The sequence below is a fragment of the Falco punctatus genome (assembly GCF_963210335.1).
Source record: "Falco punctatus genome assembly, chromosome: 15".
Lineage (NCBI taxonomy): Eukaryota > Metazoa > Chordata > Aves > Falconiformes > Falconidae > Falco > Falco punctatus.
In genome coordinates, this window is record NC_137595.1 from 10,300,861 (window position 1) to 10,323,781 (window position 22,921).

A 22,921-nucleotide genomic window follows, 5' to 3' on the forward strand; every position below is an offset into this window, starting at 1 on the left:
TTTTACTTCTATAAATTCTAACTACTACACATAAACACAAGCAGCTTTTTACAGAAGATAACATAAACGCATATTCTTGAGAAGCTCCTGACTAACAGCAAGGCTTTGAAATGCATAGGCTACCACACAGCAAAAAGATGTTTCAGTTTACCTTTCCTTGAAGTAATTTTATATATTAACTTGCAGTCCTGTTATGTATTCACAACAGGCTGAAAGCCAGGCTGTTAGCCGTGCCCGACATCTTAGGGAGGGAAATACCTCCACCAACGCTTCCCTTTGTGTGATAACTGTTCCTGCAGGTTAACAATTACTCTCAGCAATAGCTCGTCCAAGTCATTGGGACTTCTCAGGTGAGCAAAAGCAACTCCATATCAAGCATTAACACCATAAAATCACCTGTTATGATAACACAGTTCTAAGTCTAACATGAAAAAGCAGGATTCCTACATTAAAACCCACTGCACTACAGTAGTTCTCCATGCCCCAAAACAAACAATGTTACAGGGACACTAGAACAACAATTACTTAGTTCAACATCCTCAGAATTAAAAAAAACAAAACCCCCAAAAAACCCCCCAAACAAACAAAAGTCATTCAAGATAATATGAATGATAGCAATATTATTATTATTTCTACTACTATCTAGTTCTTCTACAGCTTTTTCCATCACTACACTTAGAAATTCTTCGTAACAGAAATCGGTGTTTTCAGTGGAGCCCAGCGACAGGACAAGGGGCAACAGGCACAAACTGCAGCACAAGAAGTTCCTTCTGAAGATGAGGAAGAACTTCTTTACCACGAGGGTGGCAGAGCCCTGGGACAGGCTGCCCAGAGAGGCTGTGCAGGCTCCTTCTCTGGGGACATTCAAAACCCACCTGGACGTGACTCTGTGTAACCTGCCCCAGGTGACCCTGCTTTGGCCAGGGGTTGGACTAGATGGTCTCCAGGGGTCCCTTCCCACCCCGACCATTCTGTCTTTTTACACTCTTTTACAAAGAGGAGAGCAGAGGTAGGGTTGCACCTTTTTAGTGGAAAACCTGTGAACTGCAGTGGGCACAAGCATGAGACCCCATGAAACCCAGAACCCATAATCTCCTTTATCCTCACCGTGGGACCTCCTCCCCTCTAAAGCAGAGGAGTGAATTTCTGTTACCCTCAAGCAGGGAAGAAAGCTGATGACCCTCAGATAATCCATAATTGAATGGAATAAGCTGTAACTATAAGTTATTTTAATACCTACAGCACACACCCTGTTTGCCACAAACCTGGCCGCTCCCCTGGCTTTCCTTTCCAGGCCCCAAGGATCCCTCCCTCGGGCTCAGGCTCTTCTGAGCAGCCTGTTCTCACAGTTCAGCACCTCCCCTTCTCCAGCAGTATCAGGAACAGCCATACCTGACCCCAAAAGCCCCGTGAAAGGGCCAGAGCCTCAGCTGGGTGGAAGGGGTGTGAAGGCAACTCCCCCCTTCACGTGGCCATAGCCATTAGCAAGGTGGCAGTGCCAACACCTGTGTGGAGGTGCATCCCCTCAGCACACTCCCAGAGCATCTGCCCCGACAGCCAAAGGAATGCCATTTTCTGATGAAACACTGCTTTGAATCAAGCCACTCAGAGCTGCCACGGCTGAGGAACCTCAGAGCCTTCCAGGCTGCCTGACTTCCCATGCCTAAACTTGGGGGCCCGCAGTGTTTAAACATGTTAGGGTTAGGCAGCATCCCAGCATGCGGCTTCTAGGATTGTAGTTTTGGACTACAGTTCCACCTAATTGCCACTCTGGGCTGGTGATTTATTTTGGGGAAGGGCCAAAGTCTCTATCAAACTCCAAGGAGTCTTAGTAGAGAAAAGTAAGGGGCTGAGTAGAGTGCTGATGTGAGGTCTCCGTGCAGATGCACATCTGAAAGGAATTTCTCAGAAGAGACTTTGCTATTAGTTAAGCAGGTCAACGCATCTTTTCTGGCAGGTCAACTCATTTATATCTCATTTCAGCATTTTAGTGTCCATGATCTATGTGGGATCAGGGCTCCAGATGGAGCAGAGTTTTATCTCTTCTCCTCCATGGCAAGCATCACTGCACACCAAACAGAGAAAGCTTTTTTGTCTTTTTTTGCTTCAGCTATAAGAAGAGACTGAAATATACAGTTCTGCTATAACTAGCAGGAAAAATGTTATGTTTCCCATTCCTAGATTTTGGGAAAAGTTTACCAGAACACTGTCACTTTCTGCTCTGCTCAGTTGCTAAAAGTATGAGTATACCCAATGTTAACAACATGCTTCCACCAGGTTACAGCTGCTCTGCAGTTTGAAGGATGCCAACTTCTACAAATGTTCTACTCCAGAGGATAAAAAAAATACGTTCCACTTTCCTCAAAGCTGAAAAGGCTTAATTTTGTTCATAACATGTTCAGTCTTACACTGATTTTTTTTATTCTTAAAAACCCTGCATTTTCTGTAGCTGGTTTTAATGTTCAAGTGAAAAAAGTGTTATGAAGGCACTCTTTTTCCTTCGGTCTGGGGCACTTACCAACATCTGATGGCACTCATCCAGATGCTTAGGGATTGTGAAGCTTTGCAAACGTTTCTTCAGTTGTGAGTTTCTTCACATAATCTTGGTCTGGCAATCCTGTAATCTCCCACACTCCTCATTACAAACCTCTCCTTGACTGGCAAGCAAAGGAATGAAGTTTGCACGGGAGTACAGGAATGTAAAGAAACTGCGCTGACATCCTTTCCATGCAATGAAGCAAGACACAACAATCGGCGCTTATGAACATGGCAAGTAACACCGGGACATGTCACAGCAGCAGCGACTACCGAAAAAAGGGGATTGAGCAGCCCCTGGAAAGTTAACATATAGAGCAAATTTCCCATGTATAGTGAAAATCTGGTTGCGATGGCTGTATTACATTCAGTTCCTTAGTGCCAAAGGCTCATCTTCTCTCTGGGTTTTTTTACAACCAGTTGTAAAAGCTGAAGGAGAGAACCAGATTTTCTGTCCTGATGGGAAAGTCTCCAGGACCGTTCCATGCAGCCTGAGCATATGAAATTGCTTTTAGGACCATGTAAAGAGGCTGCACAGATTTATTACTGAGTCCTGGTAGCCCGTAAGAAGTTAAAAATAATAACAAGACCCAGAGTTTATGGAACAGCTCCTTCAGAACCAAGAAACGGGCACCGAGATTGTATTTGTTTGCATATTCAAGTACATGCTTTGCAGCCATACCTCCCACACCAGCGTAAGTAGGCATATTTGTCATATTATAGCAGCCTGAGGTATGCAGTTAAAACATATTATATTTTCAGGCTATTGAATGGAGAGGACCTGCCTTGATTACAGAATCTGATCAAGTAATGTGATTAGATGTTTTAATCAAAGCAGGTCCTGTCCTACTGACAATCACGTAATATGATCATTTTCTCAACTGCACACTGCGGTGCCAGGAAGCCTGGGAAACATCCTGGGAAACTTCCCTCTGTTATTCCAATTCCAAGCACATTTGAGCTGATACACCAAAATTTGGTACGAGCACTCCAGAGCTGTTGCAGAATTGAAAATCAGATTCATTTGAGACAATAAAGTTTGAGTGTTAATTTTCATTTAAAAATCAATAATTCATGTCCAGACTGTAAGATTCTATGTTTAATGATCATTGCTTTGCAGAATTTCATTAACTAACCCCATGTCGATTTGTGCTACAGATGTTTCAAGGTAGCATTACATTTAAGCGATTCTAGTGGTAGACATCAATCAAACGGTAACCTCACAAGCACTGGTTCCAGCGGTGCTTGTCATGGTGCCAGCAAACATCCAGCTTTGGGAAGAGGTGCCAGTCTTGCTTATGCAAGATTCTGTGGGTAGGAGATACTCCCATATGGCAGAGATTTGTTACTTACATGAAAATTGGCTTTCTGCTTCGGAGTGAGGTTTTCCTTTGCTGTTGTTATTTTTTATTTGTTCCCCGGAAAATGAGTTTTGATGTTGGAATGTAGTTCCAGAAAGAAGGAATTGTTCAACATGTAACTTGGTCACCTCTATTCTGATATGTGTGCATGGAAATGGAACAAGACGGTACTCAAATCTTCCTAGTCACAGCTGCCTTCTTTACTGGGATGGTGAGGAAGGGCTCCAGGTGTGTGTGCAGCATACATATATCATCAGCATAAGATGATGCTCATACTAAACATGGCACTGAGTCCTTTCAACAAGGGGTTAATATTGGCTGGCTTTCTCTTTCAGATGTTTCAGTGCTTCCCATTTCTTGGCTTTTGCCCATATGTCGTGTTGCTTTACAGGCTAAATTACAGTTTTGTGTCCGAACTTCTGTAACTAGTATGCTTCCTAGCTAAGTGAATGCTGAAGCGGAGGGGAGGAAGCATTGTGGTAGAAAATAAAGCCAAGCAAAGAGGGCTGCATTTACCCACTTGCTTAACTGATGAGAAGACAATCCTGTTTGTTGATTTGCATAAAAATGACATGCACTTGGGGCTTATTCTGGGGGTGTGTGAGGTAACTGACTAAGGCACTAAACAAACAGATGTTCTCATTTTTTAACCTCAACAAGATTACAAGGAGGTTGGTAGTGTTGTGAAAGAAACATTTCCTCAGCAAAGACTAAACGACTATTGGTGATACGGACTCAGTCAGAAATTCTGGTACATTTATCTTGCCTGTTTCCTAAGGCTTTTCAGCATTCACTGGCTCAGTTGACAATGAGTACGCTTTCTCCATGGGCATGCATTGCCTGATAAAGTGGGCGTGGATAGTGGAGAGGAAACTGAACCCTAGAGAAGAATTCCATCTGCCACGCTGGCGTATAGATTTACTGCTATGCTGCTGGTTGTTTATATAAAGATCGAGGTCCGGTCCTTCCTTATCTGCTTAAATCAAGGCCAGATAACACCTCCAATAGTTTGAATATTTCAGGCACAATATTCAATGACACAGACACCTGTTTTAGGCCTTTCACTGAGGAAGATAAAGACTGCAAACACAAGAATACAATCACCACGTGGCACTCTGAACAAGGTCAGGGGTTTCACAGGCACACTAAGGTCACAAATGATAAAAAAGGCTGCAAATGGCTAACTTGCTAGCTTTGCTCCAAAATAGTATGGGTATTTACCAACTTGGCACTCGGATCTTCTTCTTTACCAAAAGAAGGTATTGAACATTCTTATTACAGTGTCAGGGGAAAAAAAAAAAAAAGTAAACGTTTCTATAAAGTTTTGTTAGAAAGAATGATCTGGAAGGGTTTATCCTAGTCACCTTTTTTAGTAGGAAGGGTCACCATGGTGTCAGAAGACACAAAGCAGGATTTTGGGGAAGGGCAGATGTAGGTCATGCAGCCCAGTATGCTACGGACAGTAGTGTTATTCCTTTCCCCTCTCAAAAGTTAACCAGCTACGACTTTCCCCCTGCTACTCCAGATAGAGCATTGTTCCACAATCTGACACCTCTGAAGATCAAACGTACTGTTTTTAAACATCTGTACTTGTGCTTAATTAGCTTTCTTTTCCTCCTTTGCTGCTATCTCCCCCTTCCCCTTCTTTACTCCCATCTTTCCTTTTGCCCTTGTCTATTGAGACCTGTCATATCTCCTCTCAGTCTTTGGTACTTCTAAGGTAAATAAACCAAATTCCTCTAGTCACATCTCGGTTCCTCTGGTCATTCAGACATCCCTCCTCTGCACCTCTTCCAGTCTGGATTAAGCTTCTTTGAACACGCGTAACCACAGTCAGGGACAAAGAGCAGGGAGGACAAGGATGCAACCTTTGAAGACAATCTAAGCATCATGTTTACATGAAAGTCCAAACAGATGAGGCACATTCTCCAGCCATTTAAAAAGCTGTTGATCCTAGCAGGGTGATAATGCAGAGCCAGTAACTTTAAAGTTTTTATCACTTTAATACATTTATTTATTAAGGTGTTTCTTTGGTTAATGTTTGAAGGTAGTTTCCCACTGGAGACAAAACAAGCTAAACTATATTTGCAGAAGTTACATCATACCAGTCTGTTTTATAATGAGAAAAGTGTCTGGAGGAATTCACTGGAGGTGGGACAAGTGTCTTTGTTAAAAAGCAAATTCATTAGAACTGATTTTCCAAAGGACTAAACAGTCTCAAATTCAGCAAAAAGCTCAAGCATTAAAAGGGGAAAAAAAAAAAAAAAAAAAAGGAAAATGTAATATAATTTTTTAACTTTTCAAAACATTTTAAAAATGTTGTTGTAATTGCCATCCCTTTTCTTTCAACTTAACCTGAGCATTTGCATTAGTTCTGCCACAGAAATACACTGTTTAGAATCACGGAACAACTTAGGCTGGAAGGTACCTCTAGACCAGCCTCCTGCCTATGCAGTGAATGAGCCTTTTGCTTTTTTCATATGAAATGAAGCAAACCTCTGCAGCTGGAATATTGTTATGCCACTGAAGAGGATGGAGATCTAGGCTGAAGCAAGGACTCAGGTCTTGCTGGCCCTTTTGCTGAAGCTGCTTTTTCCTTTAGAAGCTAGACGAGAGAAATGGTTCATCCTCATGTCAGACTGAACAAAGGCAGTCAGAGGTGGCCTCTTTCAATATTGTTACAACAAATGTTTCTGCCTGAAGTCCTGAAATCTACTTTAATGAGCACCAGTAGTAATAGTATAAGCAAGACTCCTGAAAATGAGAAATTCAGGAACATTTTCAGTGCTTAAAAAATCAACACCAAAGCAAAAGCCTGCTGGAGATGAGAGAAAGAACCAATATTAATAGAACAACTAAGAGCTTCTAATACCCTAAAATCATTTAAGCTATGGAAAAATCTTAAATCAAGGCTTTGACAGGCATAGTGAGGCAATTAAAAAGGAAAAGGCAGATAAAAGGTATGAATGTTTCTGAAGCCTGGAGATGCAGTTTGGATATAGCATGGCACTTCACAGGCTCAGCAGGCAGAAAGCAGTACACAGGTCATCTGCTCCTGCCTGTGAAACACGAATTTGTGCCAGACTCATTTTCCTTGCCAAGAAAATAGAAGATACTTTTCTTCTAAGAAAAAACCCAAACCCAATAAAGAACCCAAGCATTTTCACCTCTCAGCTCCTCTGCTGAGGTGGCATTTGAGATGACACAGGAAACTGAAGACTTGACAGGAGCCATTAAAACAAAAACTCATAGCCGCTATTAGCTCCAGAGTCACTCTGCCTATCCCCTGCCTAGACAATATGGTGGGACCATCACATACACAAATGTTGTAATGACTCCATGAAACTTTACAATAATGAAATAAAAAAAACCTCTGTGATGTCATCCAAACCCTGCAGCTGCCCCTCTGCAACTCTCTCTCTCTGAGTCAGCCTGCTGCATTTATCCTCATTGGATTTAAATATATTTCAAAATCTCTTTTGTGAGATCACAATATCTGATTTCTCACCTTTATTGAAATCTGCCAGTCTCTAAGGTTTTTGACCGCACTTATTCTGTGGCATGAACGAAGAAGAATGTGCAGATGCAGTAGATAAGGTGTGCTCCTCTGTGTGTGTTGGCTATTTCCTCTTCTCTTTTCAACCAATTCCTTATGCATCTGTTCCTGTTTCTTCCAGTTTGGACCAACTGATATGTAACCCAGACACCATTTAACCAACGTACACAAAACCTAAGCCACATGCAATCACAACAGAAATTCCAATTTCACAGCAGAATGGTGAGAAAGAGACAAAGTTCAAGCTTAATTGTGGAAGAAGAATAACAAGCGTAACTTGTTTGTTTGACTAACACTATCTCCATTCCCCAACCCCCCAGTGAGATGCCAAGCTTAGCCTGTGTACATGCAAAGCTGAGATGAGCATGAGCCTTGGAGCCTATGTCAGTCACATTGGTCAAAGACACTCAGATGACCTCCGAGCCATTTCTGTAAATACTTACTTCTCCCTCTTCCAGAAGCTCCACGACAATTGTTTTTTTATAGAAGGATGATTTGAGTTTACAGTTGCTGAAAAAAACAAGCTGTGTTCACAATACTGAAACACATCTGGCTGGTTTCCCTGATGACGGGACCAGTTCATATCCTCCTTGGCCAAGTTTTCAAACCTCAGTCATGATCTGTGACTTTCTTTCTTGGGCATCTGACTTGAAACACCTTGCAAGGGAGCTTGCTAAGTGTGCCTTCTGCCAAGGAGGAAACTGCACATGGGCAATGCTTCTCAGTGTTGGGAACCATGGCTCTTTGCTCTAGTGAGGGGCTTTTTCAGAGGCAGTTGAGAATAAAACTGTTTTTTCAATAGCGTCATTCCGGTATTGGAATGAAGTCCCTCGTACTCAGTTTGGCTGTGTCTACAAACAAAAGTCAGCACCTGGATAAAATGCTAGTACAGCCTAAAAATCGTGCGAAGCAATCCACAGCTAAACACCTTTTTCTACATATTTTATTCTTCCTGTCTCCATTTAGCTCTTTTTATGACGAAACACTGGGATACAGAGGCAGAGACTCATTCAGTAAAAAACCCACTTTTTAAAAAATAAACTTTTCCCTCTTTCTTTTTAGAGGGAAGGTAGAAGTTGGATAGCGAAGGAGTGATAGTTGGCCTAGGCTAGTAGTCAATGGGTATATATAGCTTTTGTAAGAGAATGTGATGATTTAATTCTTGTATTTGTTCAAAATGAGAAAATACCATCAATCTCCTTCTCTTAGTATTTTATTTTCTCCTGTTAAATCCTGTTCCTTACTTTCAATTTTTAAAAACCTGAAATAATTTTATAATTCTGTGCCTAGTATGCTTTCTGTGTATTAAAACATTTAGACCAGGAAGGAAATGTCAGACTTGTTTTAATTCTTTTGTTAAACTACACTGTCATCTGTCAGGTATGATGTCTAACAGATGTAACAGCCATTCTCTTCTTTATTTGCAGCTACATTCAGATCAAAGATTTCCTGTATGAGTAGAGGGCAGTAGGCCAGCTGGAGAATTGGATTCCAAAAGGCTACATAAAATCCCTTTTATTTCCCAAATGGGACACAGTAGGTCTTCATGAAGGTTGCCAGAGACTAGTTTAGGTTACATTTAATTATATATATATTCACAGAACGTACTAAATGGACCCTATGAAGCTTTGCAAATTGCTTTAAAGATTGCAGTAACTGCCTGCCAAGCTAAGCCAAATCTTTTAGGTTGCAAATCCAGAGGCTAACGTCTTTTCCTTGTTTTTCCAAATAATTGTATTCCTGACTGTCAGCAAGTCCTGAACAGAGTAAAACTTAAAAGCCCCCTCTCCTGCAATTCCTGTTCCCGTGACTGACCACCCTGTCAGTAAAGAACCTTTTCCTAATGTCCAGGCTGACCTTCCCCTGATGCAGCTTCATTCCATTTTCTCATGTCCCGTCGCTGGTCACCAGAGAGGAGAGACCAGCACCTCTCCCCCCTCTGCCCCCCTTGAGGAAGTTGCAGGCTGCGATGAGGTCACCCCTCAGCCTTCTCTTTTCCAAGCTGAACAAACCAAGTGACCTCAGCCGCTTCTCCCGAGTCGTGCCCTCAAGGCGTCTCCCCATCTTCACCACCCTCTGGACACACTCTAACAGTCCAATGTCCTTCTCGTGGTGAGGTGCCCCAAACCGCACGCAGTGCTCCAGGTGGGGCTGCACCAGCGCGGAGCAGAGGAGCAATCCCCTCCCTCGCCTGGCTGTGCCGCGCTCGATGCACCCCAGCACACAGCTGCTGCCAAGGGATGCTGGCGACTCGTATTCAACTTGCCATCAACCCAGACCCCAGATCTCCTCCCACAGGGCTGCTCTCCAGCCTCTCGCCCCCCTGTTTGTGTGTATAACCAGGATTACCCTGTCCCAGGTGGAGAATCCGCCTCTTGCTCTTGTTAGATTTCACACAGTTGGTGATTGCCCAGCTCTAGTCTACCCAGATCTCTCTGTAAGGCCTCTCTATCCTCCAGGGAGTCCACAGCTCCTCTTAGTTTAATATCGTTGGCAAAATTACATTTGATTCCTCCATCCAGATCATTTATAAAAACATTAAAGAGCACTGGCCCTAAAACTGAGCCCTGGGGAACCCCACTGGTGACTGGCCACCAACCTGATGTGACCCCATTTACTATAACCCTTTGAGCCTGACCCGTGAGCCCACCGCCCACCCAGCATATTATGGACCTGCTGAGTGGTGTGCCGGACAGTTTATCCAGAAGGATACCTTGAGAGGCGGTATCAATGATTGTAATCCTCCAAAGCTGTGGTTTTATTTGGGCACATCAGGCTTTAGCACTGCTCCCAGCTTTGTGCTGTCAGGTGGGAGGAGGTGGCAGGACAATGGTGGCAACCAGCATCCCAAACGTACTCCCTGTCCTCGCTTGGCCATGCCTCTCCCCTGAAACTCACTACAGCCTCCTGAGCTCCTGTCTGCCCTCCAGCTACAGCCATCACTGCCACACACATTGCAGTTCTCATGAGTTAAAATACTCAGAAAAGGAAGGGATGGAGGGACAGGGATGCCTAGTTAGGAATATCAGTTCCACTGTGCCATGAGTTGTATTTGTTCATGCTCACCAGCTCATGTAACAAGAGAAACCCCCATACGAAGGCGTTAAATGCACGCAGCACACCTCCTGCTGTGTCCCCGCTTTGCTTTTTGCTGCTCACAGATTACCAGAACCACATATCATGCTGCAAAGCCTTGGCAGGTTGCAATGTAGGAAGCTTTAATACCTGTCACGAAGCTGTGTAAAGAGGCAACTCCCAGATACTATCAATTGTTTGGCTCTGTTTTTGTTTTCTGGCTGGTTTGTTTCAAAGGTGTGAGGGCTTTTTTAAAAACTTTCCTTAAAGTTACTTGGCTGGGCATTGCGGAAGGTAATTTATTTACATAGAAGTGACTGCAGTTCAGGTACAAATATAACCCAAGATAACCTTCCCTTCTCTGCTTTACCCAAAAGGAGTTTAGTCAAAACATTTACCGAACCCTCTCCTCCCATAGACTTATGAGTAGGAAGGCAGCATAAATGGATTAGAGCATAGTTCCACCTGCAGCAGTCCCAGAGTAAAGGCTAACCAGTGAAAACTTTAGAAAGGCAGGTAACATCGTCATACTGCAAAGGTCTGGGCAGCAGGTCAGCAGAGCCTTGTGAAACGCTCACACACAGCGCAGGGCTGGCCCAGCCTTCAAAGCAAAAGCTGAAAACAAGACCGAGTCTGACACTGCAACAAGAAGAAATACTCAAGCTCGGTAAGGAGGAATGTGCTGCATTGCTAACGGCAAGTTTTTATTATGCATCTCCAGTCCCTGGCAGTAAAAGCACAATAGGACGGTTGGCTCAGTCCCCACTCTTGGCACAAGAGGCAGCTCTTGGCCCTTCAGTTCTGGGTGCTCAGTACTGGCCCCTCAGCTCTGGGTGACAAAGGCTGCGAGGAGGGCTGTACCGGTTTGCACCATTCTGTCCTGTTGGTAATCTTGGACAGGTAAAGAATTTTTACATCTCTTTTCCTAAGGCAAAAATATTAGACATTTGTTTAAAAAAACACCAAAAAACTTTGGCTTTGAATTAAAACTAATATTTTTTTTAAAGCTAAATAACCTTATTCAAGCTAGCAGACAAAAGAAATCAAAAGTAATGGCAATACTAGTTCAACTAGCAGTGAAAATTGTTTTTGGGTCTCTTGTGTGGAAAACAGAAAAATTAAGTTCTCCACTGAATTTTGAGTTGTCATTTTCCACCAGAAAACGTCCTTGACTATCTTGGATGCTGTCTGAGCAAGCCCGTATTAACTGTTATTGTTTATTGGTCACTTCTGATGTTAATTTAATGATGATGAAGTTAAAAAAAAGCTATAAAACCAAGCTTGCCTTTATTAGACATGAGCTCTGTTTTTATCTGGTGACATCCTGTGACAAGCTGGTGTGAACATCTGCTTCTAATTTGTAGCACGTCTTAAGTTATAGCTTCATCTGTCATAGTCATTAATACTTCCACCACTCCAAAAGTATTGAGCTAGTGTAGTTAAAGTCGATGTCTTGCTTTATCTGACTTGGGTTTTTTTCTTAGCTAACTTTCCATATAATTGTATTTTCTAATGTCCAACAGAATTTTTTTGGTTCTCAGTTTCAATTATTTTTTATTAATGTTGTTTTGAAAATCATGAAATCATTACAGACCCCTGTTCAAATGCAGTCACCTGTTTTAATGGGGCATCTTTCCGCAATAAAGGTACTCTGCAGGTGAAGAAAACAGTGTCATAATAACAATTCCTGCAGAAGTCTGGTATTTCGTCCCGTTCAGAGACACAACCTCATGAGGGCTAGGCTATAGCTGTAGTAACTAGTGTGGAAGTGTGTGTTTCTCACAGCTCATTCTGTGTGCATTCAGCACTTCTTCAGTACAAACTTGCTTCTATTTCTTTCTAGCTTAGTTGTATTCACTTTTCCTTTAAAAAATGGGTAAAAAGATGATGCTCAAATTTGAGTCAAACAGAGATTACAGTGCTGAGAATTAGATTCAACTTTGTAAAATTGGAAGCCCATCCCAGCAGTCCAAGTCTGAAAGCAAGACTTAAAATCAGTAGTAAATTAGTAAAATTAGTTTGGATTCTACTCAGGACAATCTAGGAAGACAATCCCACAATATAAATAAAGTTTTGACAACATTGTGAGCATCTTTAACAACTTGATTATCCTTCTATAGCTCCCTCTTTCAAACTCCAAATGGCAATATATTCTTGTAATAACTCTCAACTGCCTGAAGTGAAATGCCTCCAGAATCAGCAGGAACATGCTGAAAGATCTGTGGGAAATAGAGATTTCTGTTGTTTTCAAATGGGATCTGACTAGTATTTTATGAAGATTCAAGATACAGAATTATCAAGCTCGCTAACTTTCCACCAGCCTAGAAAGTCCCGTGCGTTTAGGGAGACTACACTCACAGAAAGTAGGATACTCTGTTGACTTAAGCAAGGTGGGACTTCACCTGTGGCTTGGGTCTGTCTTTTTTGCTGTTTCCTTCTTTTCAGATAAGAGGAAGATGCTCTGTTGATTAACACAAGGAATTATGTCCCACAGCCTACACTCCTTCCAGCAGCCTCCTCTTCCCACCCAGCACTGCTTTTAAAGACCTGCAATGTTCTTCCGTAAGTGCCAGCAGTGCCACTTCAACCATTTTTCACTTTTGTTTTGGTCCCTCCTTCTCTTACTGCCCTTGTTATGGCCTGATTTGGTCCTAGGTTTTACCACAATTGAAATCTGTTTCTTTTTGTACATAATTGGCCTATAATATTAGCTTAACTGCTGCTGCAGGAGAAAGGCTGCGTATTGAAAAATAATATGATGAATATCATACCAAACACAAAAGATCTTGGAAGACATGTGCTTTGGAACACAGACACCACTGAAGCTACAGTCTCTCATTTACAGCCTGCCTGGACTTGGCCACCTTGGCAGTGAGGGCTCAGGAGCCGGACTGGACAGCAGCTGCTGCCTGAGAGTGCTGAGAAGTTGGCACCTGGTAGAGGAAATAATATTTGGCACAAAACACTCCGTTATCTTGGCCATGGAGTAGTCATCCCTTTCCCTGCGGATCCCTTTATTTGCATAGATAAAAACTTTCCATGCATGTGTTTCTGCAGTGCCAACAGCACTGACCTGAAAACCCAGCCGTACTGTGGTGACAACCGCAGCCTGTGAGCATGTGGCGAAATGCTGTTCACACCAGTCAGAGCACACAGCCACTGCTAGGATCCCTGGAAGGAAAAGGGACCGCGAGATCACGCGTAACCAAGGTGCAAGAACCTCTGAAGTATGAATCACCATCTACCAAAGAATCCAAATCAGAACAATGTCAGATAGCAGATATACACGCTGAGATGAGAGAGCCAAGCCACACTTCCCTTGCCAGAGCAACACAAGGCTCACTTATTACACTTTTATGTGCAACAAACATGTAATACTCAAGGCAAAGTACAGGCAGGACCCTCCCTGCAGTAGGTCCCTTCCTGTGACATCTTTCCCTCAGAAAGCCTCCCCATCCCATTCTCCACGTATGCTGTTCCCTGTCCCTGTATTTGCCACTAATTCAAGCAGGTTATTAGAAGGCTTAACTTCAGATAACTCCAGCTATAAAGAAGTAGGGTAGGATTTAATAATTTTATTTTATTGCTATTTGATTGGTATGTCAATGGTGGTCAAAGAGACTCAGACCATGTGCCAGATGTGCTGAGGGACGATGCTGGTCCCCGAGAGCTTGCTGGGCATGCTGCTTAAGGGCAGACACCATGAAACAGACCCAGCCAGGAAAACTGATTTGCAGCAGAGCAGACATTCAGTCAGAGTGGTGGGTCAGCTGGGAGAGGGGGAATAAAATCCAGGGGAAGGACCTAGTGTTGTAAAGCACTTCAAAAAAGGAAGGTACTGTGCAACTGCTAAAGTGTTTTACTCCCAGCTCCTGCTGGGTTCTTAAACCAGCCAATAAAAGACACTTTCCACTCAAAAAACCCAAACAAAACAATTATCCTGAACTTCTCAGATGAAAGCTTGTTTTTGCAAGAACTGCAGCCTAATTATCATCTAAGGATATAAGGACTTTGAAAGGACATACTTGTGTTGGGGTGCTTATTGCCTATTTTTTAGAAAATGCTGATGTATTTTCTGTCAATTGCTATAAATTCTATCAATCAATATCAAATCAAATCAAATTAAAAAAATCAATATCAATTCTATCAATCAAACATCAAACACTGCATTCTCTGACACCTCAGCAGTGACAGTGCAATTGATGAAAAAGCATTCTTGTAAGGAAGGAAGATATCTTTCTGTTTGTGCTGCTAAAGAAACATGGACAACAGAAGCAGGTTCACCACAAGCACAGAGGCTGTGGGACCACCTGGCAGCGTTCCGTGTCAGCTCATGTGGGAGTGGCAGCCGTTCTGGCACTGCCTTTCATCACCATCACTGTGGCATTTAGGTCAAGATTGGTATGCATCTCAATCTCGTCTTACTAAATGTAACAACATCAGTTATAGGAGTTTAATTGTTTGCTCTTTTAGTTCCGTTTCTGCTTCTGACGTTGATTTTTGTTTGTACTGTATGTACATATAGGAGGGAAAGTGTTACACGAACTTCAATGGTGAGATCAAGGCAATACAAAGAACGTTTGAAGCACCATCAAAATCATGAGATCACAGACACACCGTTGAGAGTAGAATGTGTAAATAAAGAGAAATGTCTTGTATAAGCTGCTACAGCGCTCTTAATCAGGAAGTTTTCATTGCTGTCAAGCTTAGTTAGTCATTAAGTTCATTGTTAATTATAACCCTCCCAAATTTTATGCCATAGGATTCTCAAGGTATAGGCTTTCTGACTGGGACAATCTCTGACAGCAACATCATCAGAAACAAACCTCTCAGGTAGAAGACCCTGACCACATCATGAGGTACCTGGAGGTCAGCCCCATTAGCCACGTACAACACTCACTATGGACCGGGAATCCAGCAGCACAATCAGCTTAATGGGTAAAAGCTCCTAGTAGCTTCAGTGTCAATATCTCATTCTAATGCAAAGGTACTGCTTCTTATTAGTAGTAAGATGAAAATTCTTAAGATTTAGTAAAATTAAAAAAATGTATTTCATTTTTGCTGAAGGTACAGAGAGCTAAACTAGGCAATGAGACTGAGCATGACCTTACACAATGAACAATTTGTTCAAGCAATGATTAACAATCTGTGAAAACTCTTATATATTGTGCAAAACCTAATGAAACCCCCTTCTTTCTTGTGATGCAATGTCCACTCTTCCACCTGGGTCTTACGTGCGTATAGACCTTTTGGTTGCTGGTAACAGTGAGGACTACCTGTATTTCAGCTCTCAGACCAAAGTGTACTTTGCCACTGAGTACTTGCTCTTCACATAAAGACAGCGTGATGATTTGTGAGTATGTTGTGAACACGTTGTGTACTCATTACTAATACAGCAGTATTTCCTTACATTGAACATCTTCTGAAAGTCTATCTGTACAGTATTCTGAGTTAAATAATGTGTAAAAAAAGAAATCCATCAGTGTTACAAAGTTTACTGAGTAGAGTTTTTATGATTGCTTAGGTATAATGCTCCCTTTTTGCCTTGAAAGCACTCCAATATATGTCCAGATTCATTAGGATGGCTGTCAGGACTATAAAGCAAAGCTTTGGATTAAAAGGCTGTTCTTGGGACTGCACAGAGAGGAAAGACTATAAGCTCCCTTATTAATTCTCTGAAGGGCTGAAATGTTATTGGGAAGGCAGTTTACCTGAAAAATCTAGGAAATTTTTTTTTTCCCCAGTTTATCTAGGAAACAAGGTCAAGTTCAGCAGTGGAGCTACCAGACAAATTCAGCATCAGAGCTCTGAACTGCAACCCAGAGCTCGGGGCTAAGTTTTAGTCTGTTTTAGGTAAAGTGAGTGTCCTTCCATATAATATGTTGATTAGGCTGGAAATTTGGTAGAGAATCATATTTGATCTAGAATATTGTAGGAAGCCATGAGCCATGTACACAGTCATGAGCAGAGAGCAGCCTAAACCAAAACTTATAATCACTACTGACCATGTAAAGGGCTACATTGACCAAAGAAATAGTTAACTGAACTGGTAAAGAGAATGTGGCTTGACTTTTGGCAAGGAAATACTTCTAAAGGTCACAGATAACCAAGACTGAATGCCAAAGCTGGGGAGTGAGCCAGGTGAGGGATTCCAGGAAACAAATGGGGAAAAAGACTAGAAATAGCTGTCAGTTCAGAACTATTCGCTCTCCTGAGAGCTGGAATTCCCCAGTGTAGCAATAACCTGATGTGATTCAGTGGAGATGACCTACAGGCCAGGGAACAGCAACCAAAAGCACACACTAGGAAGCTGCAAACAGAACTGGCACTGCAGGATCAGGATTTCATCACCTGCAGGAAAAGACAGTCCGAGTGTTCCCACGGGGAATACCGAAACAGTCGCTCTGGCCCTACAGGTACATGACCTGGTCCAAGGCAATTGCAGATGACAACTGCTGCAGAGAAACCCATCATCTGCCCTTCCCACAGGGGCACAGACAGCTCCCGGGAACACCGTGCCCACGGATAGTGTCAAGGGTGAATTCAGAAACTACTCTAAAAATAATCAGCAGTGGCCAAACTAGATCCTCCGAACTAAATGTTCTACTTGCTTCATAATTTTCTGTTTGCATTTACACATCGCTGTGAAAAGCTGTGGCACTTCTTGTTAAAAGATGCCTCTAATTTTATGTTCCTATAAAAATTACTTGCCTTAGAGGCTTCGGAATGATGGAAAAAGCCCACCAGTCTCATTCTTGCAATTGCTGTTAGAACTGGCTGGAAATTTACCCACAGAACAATTCTCCCCAAAAAAGCAGTAACTTGGTAGAGTTGTGTAATGGGTCTTTGGCAGCATTAATTTTGTGTCTGTTTTCTACAGAAATACTTTGTTTCAATTTTAATGTTGCTTTCAGTCCAATAGAATTAAAAATCTCGGTTTTAACATTGCTGCTGTGATAAGGTCATGAAATGCCTTGATCAAGTGAAAAAGATCATTTTAATCAGGTTGTTTTGACCTTTTGGAAGTAAAATCTATCAGAAATACTTTACTATCATAAACTAAAAAAATTCAGCTTTTCATAATGATTCCAAAGAAAAGAATTCTCATAATTTCTAGACAGACAAATTTTCTTTTTTTATTACATTGTAAAAGCAGGTGAGATAAATGGAATTACTGGCATCATTTCACTTTCTCATGGCCTGTAGTGCATTCTTCCAGATTTTAAAGCAGAGATCGTAGAGTTTGCCAGACAGAACAGGGCACTCAAAGCTACAAACATCCATCCTGAGTGTGACACAGACTCAGTGCTCACCAGTTTCCTTCTCCTTTCTCATCCACAGCTATCAGGGAGCCTGTGGGAGGCTGGGATATGCCTGGAATGCAGACACATGGTTTGAGAGGGCAATTTCAACTTTTTGTTTCCTCCTATATAAAACTGGGATAACTACTAAATTGCTTATCTAACCTGAGATTATCCTTGTGTAGCATTACGCGGTGCAGAGCAACTCAAGACCTTGAACCTGTTTATCAGCAGGACTAATACAGTATTAAAGATTATGTGTGTTTATTCCAGAAAGCTGTACGTATAGTTGTGTGCGTTCCTCAGTCCTCCAGAGCCCAGAGTCGCTGCTACAGCCCTTCCAGAGTCTGAGCGCAGTGAGGAAAGAGGCAGATGCTCTCCACTGTATGATGACCAAAAGCTACATCTCCTTAACCTCTCTCCTCCCCTCACCCACCAACCAATCCGCCCTGGAATTTGTAATTCCAGGCGCAGGCTGGGAGCAGATACATGACCAGCTGTAGGATGCTGGCACGCACTTGCAGAACGGTGTCTGAAAGCAAAAGCCCAGCTGCCAGCTTGCTCCCTGGTGCCTGCTCAGGGCTCACGCTGGGGGTGAAAATATCAAGACCCTGTACAAGGGGAATGTCCGTGGACTCTGCAGCCCTTCAAGACAACAAAGCTGAACTTCTGGCAGCCTCCCAGGAGCAGGCAGCAGACACAGACTAGACTGGGGAGGAGTACTATGAACAGAAGATACTGTTTAATCTTTCATTAAATTATCATGATGCCAGCAGATGACATGCTCTTAGGACAGTGTAGGCTCTAAGGGCTATATTTGAGTGTGGGAGGGGGGTGTTCTTCTCTCTCCCAAAACTCATGTACACATTCCTCAGCTACAGTGACCTCACTGGAAGGGTGGAGGAAGGAGAGGAGGATTTCACCGGAGGAGATAAAGGTGTCTCTGCTGAAGCAGAAAGTAAAGGCAAGACTGAGACTTCCTCATCCTTCCCAGGCCACCATCCCACCATACTCACCCCCTCTTAGGACTCCCCCCTGGCCCTGCACGTCAGGAAATTCAGAACCCCGCAGCCTGCTCCCACCAGGCTGGAGCCCACCCCTATGGGCTGCATGCGATGTCACATCTCATGGCTGTGGTACGGTGTGGTGTGGCATGCCCCGAGAGCGCCGAGCCATGGTCACCTCCCCACTGGAAGGCAACAGTGGGAAGAACGCGGACAATTTTCCTGCTACGCAGGAGAGTCCTTCCTTTAAAGGCTTCTCCTCTCAGACTGCTCAACTAACAAGCACCCACAGCACCTCCTTTGACTTCCCATGGCTCCTATGGAGTGTCCCCACTCATCTGGGGCTGGTCTAGGAAACGCACAGGGTCTGATCAGAATGAGCTCTGCTTTCCCAGCACCAGGGATGGTGAGCACAGTTCTCCTTAACTGGTGTTGGAGACCTCCCAGTGGAGCACAGCGCAGCAGCCAGGCATGGACCACAGAGTGTCATCCCCTCCAAACTGCTCCGAGCAGATCTCACCACTGAACAGCTGGAGGTGGATGTCGAATTTGCAGTCCCTGGCCCTGTGGTTGCCCTATGCTCCAGCTGGACCTTTCCAAAGTAGTTAAGCTCCAGAGTACCAGCAAAACTGTTGCTCAATAGGGAAAATTGTGTGGTGGTACAAGACAAAGCTTCCAAGGAATTGTAACAAAACCAGATACCCGTTAGCTCTCAGATTAAAAACAGAGCACTGACCAGTCTCTTTCCATCCATCCATCCCAAAGTAAATAGAACAGCAGCTTTTCTGCCCCCTGTCCCCATCCCTGCCCCATCGTCCACCATCCCCAGGTGCTTCCAGCAACCGTTTCCCTCCCATCAAAACCACAAGACAGTAAAACCTCTGACCTGCCTCCTGGTGGGAGAAAGAAAAAGGAGCACTGTCACTGACCGTTGGATGGCACACCAAAGCACATTACTGAGAATCAGAGAAATCCCTGCTTAGAAGGTTAAGGCCTGCAGCAAAAAGTTTAGAGGATTACACTGAAGCCATACTTGACCAGTTCCTCAGGAAGTACGTCTCAGGTTTTTCATGGCATAAGTTTGGGGGGGGGTGTGTGTGTGTGTGTGTGTAGGTTTTCTGTGCAGATTCTGTGCAGGGACCCACGGAGTTACACCTACGCAAACAGCTGCTTTTTATGACTCACACAAAATATTCAGAAAATATGAAAAAAAGAGCTGACCCTTAGAAAGATATTAGATTAAAAATCTTGGACAAATGCCTGTAGGTTTCCTACATCGTGCAGTGATTTAAAAAAAAAAACAAACAAACCCAAAATCAACCAACCAACAGACACCCAGAAAATTAGGAGGAATTAAAGAAAGATCCTCTGTGGAGGTGTCTTCTTCTCTAGTACAGAGCCTGGTACATATTTAGATGCAGGCATAATCAGTAGATGGTTGATTTAGATTTTTCCTTCCATTTATCTCACTGCAGTAGTTTAGAGAAATGTATTTGCTAAAAAGTAAAAAAATTCCCATTACAAGTCTTTTGGAGTGGATCCTCTTCTCTGAGGAAGCTCTTATATGCTTTTTTGTAGTTACAACCCCCTTATATATGTATCGGAAGACAGAGAAAGACGGTTTGATGCTGGAGGTAAAGGTGCCTTGATAGCTCACCCGCACCCTTTCTTCTGAAAGAAGACTTACTGGCTTTACTGGTATTACCAAGCATTCCCAACAGAAAGAAACTTCAGTTTCTGATGCTGAAATAATGGAAGGAACTGAAGGAAAGGAAGAAGCCATAGCTTCCCACTTTGTAAATCAAGAACTCTGACGGTTGAAGGAGGTGATGTGCAAGCTTATTTAAAACAGGAAGATTCCTGTATTAAGTTCTGTAACAGTTATTGATGCCACAAGCATCACAGCACTACTCTGGTCAGTTGTGTGATGGGGTTTGAGGGAAGAAAGAGGACAAGGTTACCAAACTTGGAAGAAACTCAATGTAAATAACAGCTCTTGGGTCTGAATCATATGCAACTTGCTGTGTTTAAAAATAAAATCACTCAGCAAAACATGTTTTCTATCAGAAGGAAAACAAAAACAAAGCTTAACCAGTTCTACTGAAACCAAGGAAGGTCAGGAGAAAGAAAATATCCATGGCACAGGAGACAAACAACAAGTAAAATCAGACACAAAATCTAACTTCAGCTCCAAGGAATGCAGTGCTAAAACTGTAAGAGCTGTAGAGCCAGATAGGAAGATGCATGAGTAGAGATGGTTAGAGACTTGCAAAACAGAAAAGGTAAGCTTAAAAAAAAAAGAAAAGTAGAACCGATGAGATCATTACTAACGAGGATGACTGACTCCAGGCCTACTTAGGGCAAGGACAGTCAGGTTCAGCTCTGAAACACTGATCTGACAGCTTTTAAAAGATGGCTTCAGTAGGCTGGCACAAAAGCAAAGGGGGAAAAGGGAAAGCAAAATGAAGCTTTAGGTGCTTCTCTCTTTCATCAGGAGTTATTGCAGTGAATATTATGAGAAGCATCAGATTTCTCAATATTAGGTTTAGTTTTTGTTGGAAATGGCAAAAAATCTGGTAGTATCTTGTTAAAAAGAACCTTACAGAAGAATGTCCCCTCTTGGCTGAGACATGACATTTTTGTCTCTGTGTGTTCATTCTGTGTGCATTTTTTACCTATATCATTTCTTCAGGTTTGGAAAGTTAAGACATTAATACTACCATGGAATTTTGGTGCTTATCAGAAAAGCTCTGGAGCATTCCTTCAGTTCTTCTGTTTTCAGGGTTTATGACCATTTCCTTAATTGCACAAGACAGAAACCACTGGAGGACTCTGCAGGCAGAAGTTAGCACTTTGAAAGAAAAGAGAGCTGCTGATAAACCTACCAGGTGGTATTTATTTACTTAATAAATAAGAGGAAGAAACGTCTTTTGTTAAAGGTACAAGACACAGCAAATTTGCTGCTTGTGACTGTACGCATTGAAAAGAGGACTCCACTACTCAGTTGCAGCCCAGAAGTTCCCCAGAGGAAGGGACCACTCACTGCAATGAACACGCTGTCAAACACACCATTTGCAGTCTCTAATTATAGAACACACCATTTGCAGTCTCTAATTATAGTGCACTGCTCCTGGACTGTGTTTTGGAAGGGAACGTGAAGAAACAGTCTGCTGCTGGCTTCAAAGTTAATGAACCACCACCAAGATTTCCTACCAGATAGATCATCACCAGCAAACGCTGTGTTTACCTGAAATATTTTCTGACAGTTTTTGATGACTTCCATGCAGTTAAGTGTTTTCCTTCCCCGCGATCAACCTAAGTGGTTTGTAAATAATACTGGTATCGATGGCTCATGGATGGAGGCACTACTCTGTAGACACGGGAGGATCAGCAGTGCTAGCTTTTGACTTAAGAGCATGTGAGTTTGCATGTGTACACTTTGGTACATGCACATTTATTTTCAGCATGCTAAAATCATATTCAGTCACATACCTCATGATTTTCCAATCTGTTGGAAAACACAGCTCAGTGGTTTGCAGTCTTTCGTCCATGATCCCTGCGGACCAGTGGGATACTTCTAAGGGTCTACCAAGAACAATTATAAAACAGCCTGCTAGTACTCTCTTGGGCTTGGACTTCTGTAAGACTTTTTGGGTTTTGGTTGGTCTTTTTTTTAGGATTCCTATATTCAAAGAGGTAGAAAACCACTGATCAGGTTCAACCACAAGCCCTGACTGAAGTAAGATTTAATTCACCAGACTCCTGTGCAGGAGATAAGAGTATACAATTATAAACATCCCTCCTGTCTTAAAATCTTGGAATTTCAGATACTAGACATGCATAGAGGAAAACGTAAGCTCACACCAGCCTATGTGAACTGTCTGCTCGCAAACAGAGAACATATCTAACAGCACACCTGGGACAGAGTTTGTACGAGCCAAATAACTGGGAGGCATTGAAGCCTGGCACTGAGGGCTTCTGTTCCTATGAAGTTATGACCAACACAGATTCCAGCAAGTAGAAAATAGACTGCTTTGCTCTGAAATTAATTTAATACCCACATAGGTGCCGGTTCAAGGTTTCTACTGA

The 22,921-nt window shown here is 42.8% G+C and overlaps 1 protein-coding gene across 2 annotated transcripts in view; it reads right to left on the minus strand.

The window, feature by feature from the left end:
• The window catches only part of AGTR2 (angiotensin II receptor type 2), a 45,853-nt gene continuing 22,932 nt past the window's right edge, over positions 1–22,921 (minus strand). For both annotated transcript variants that reach the window (XM_080366003.1, XM_080366002.1), the window contains exon 3: positions 1–22,921. This exon is cut by the window's right edge and continues 11,351 nt beyond it. The gene's annotated coding sequence lies outside the window, so the exon portion shown is untranslated.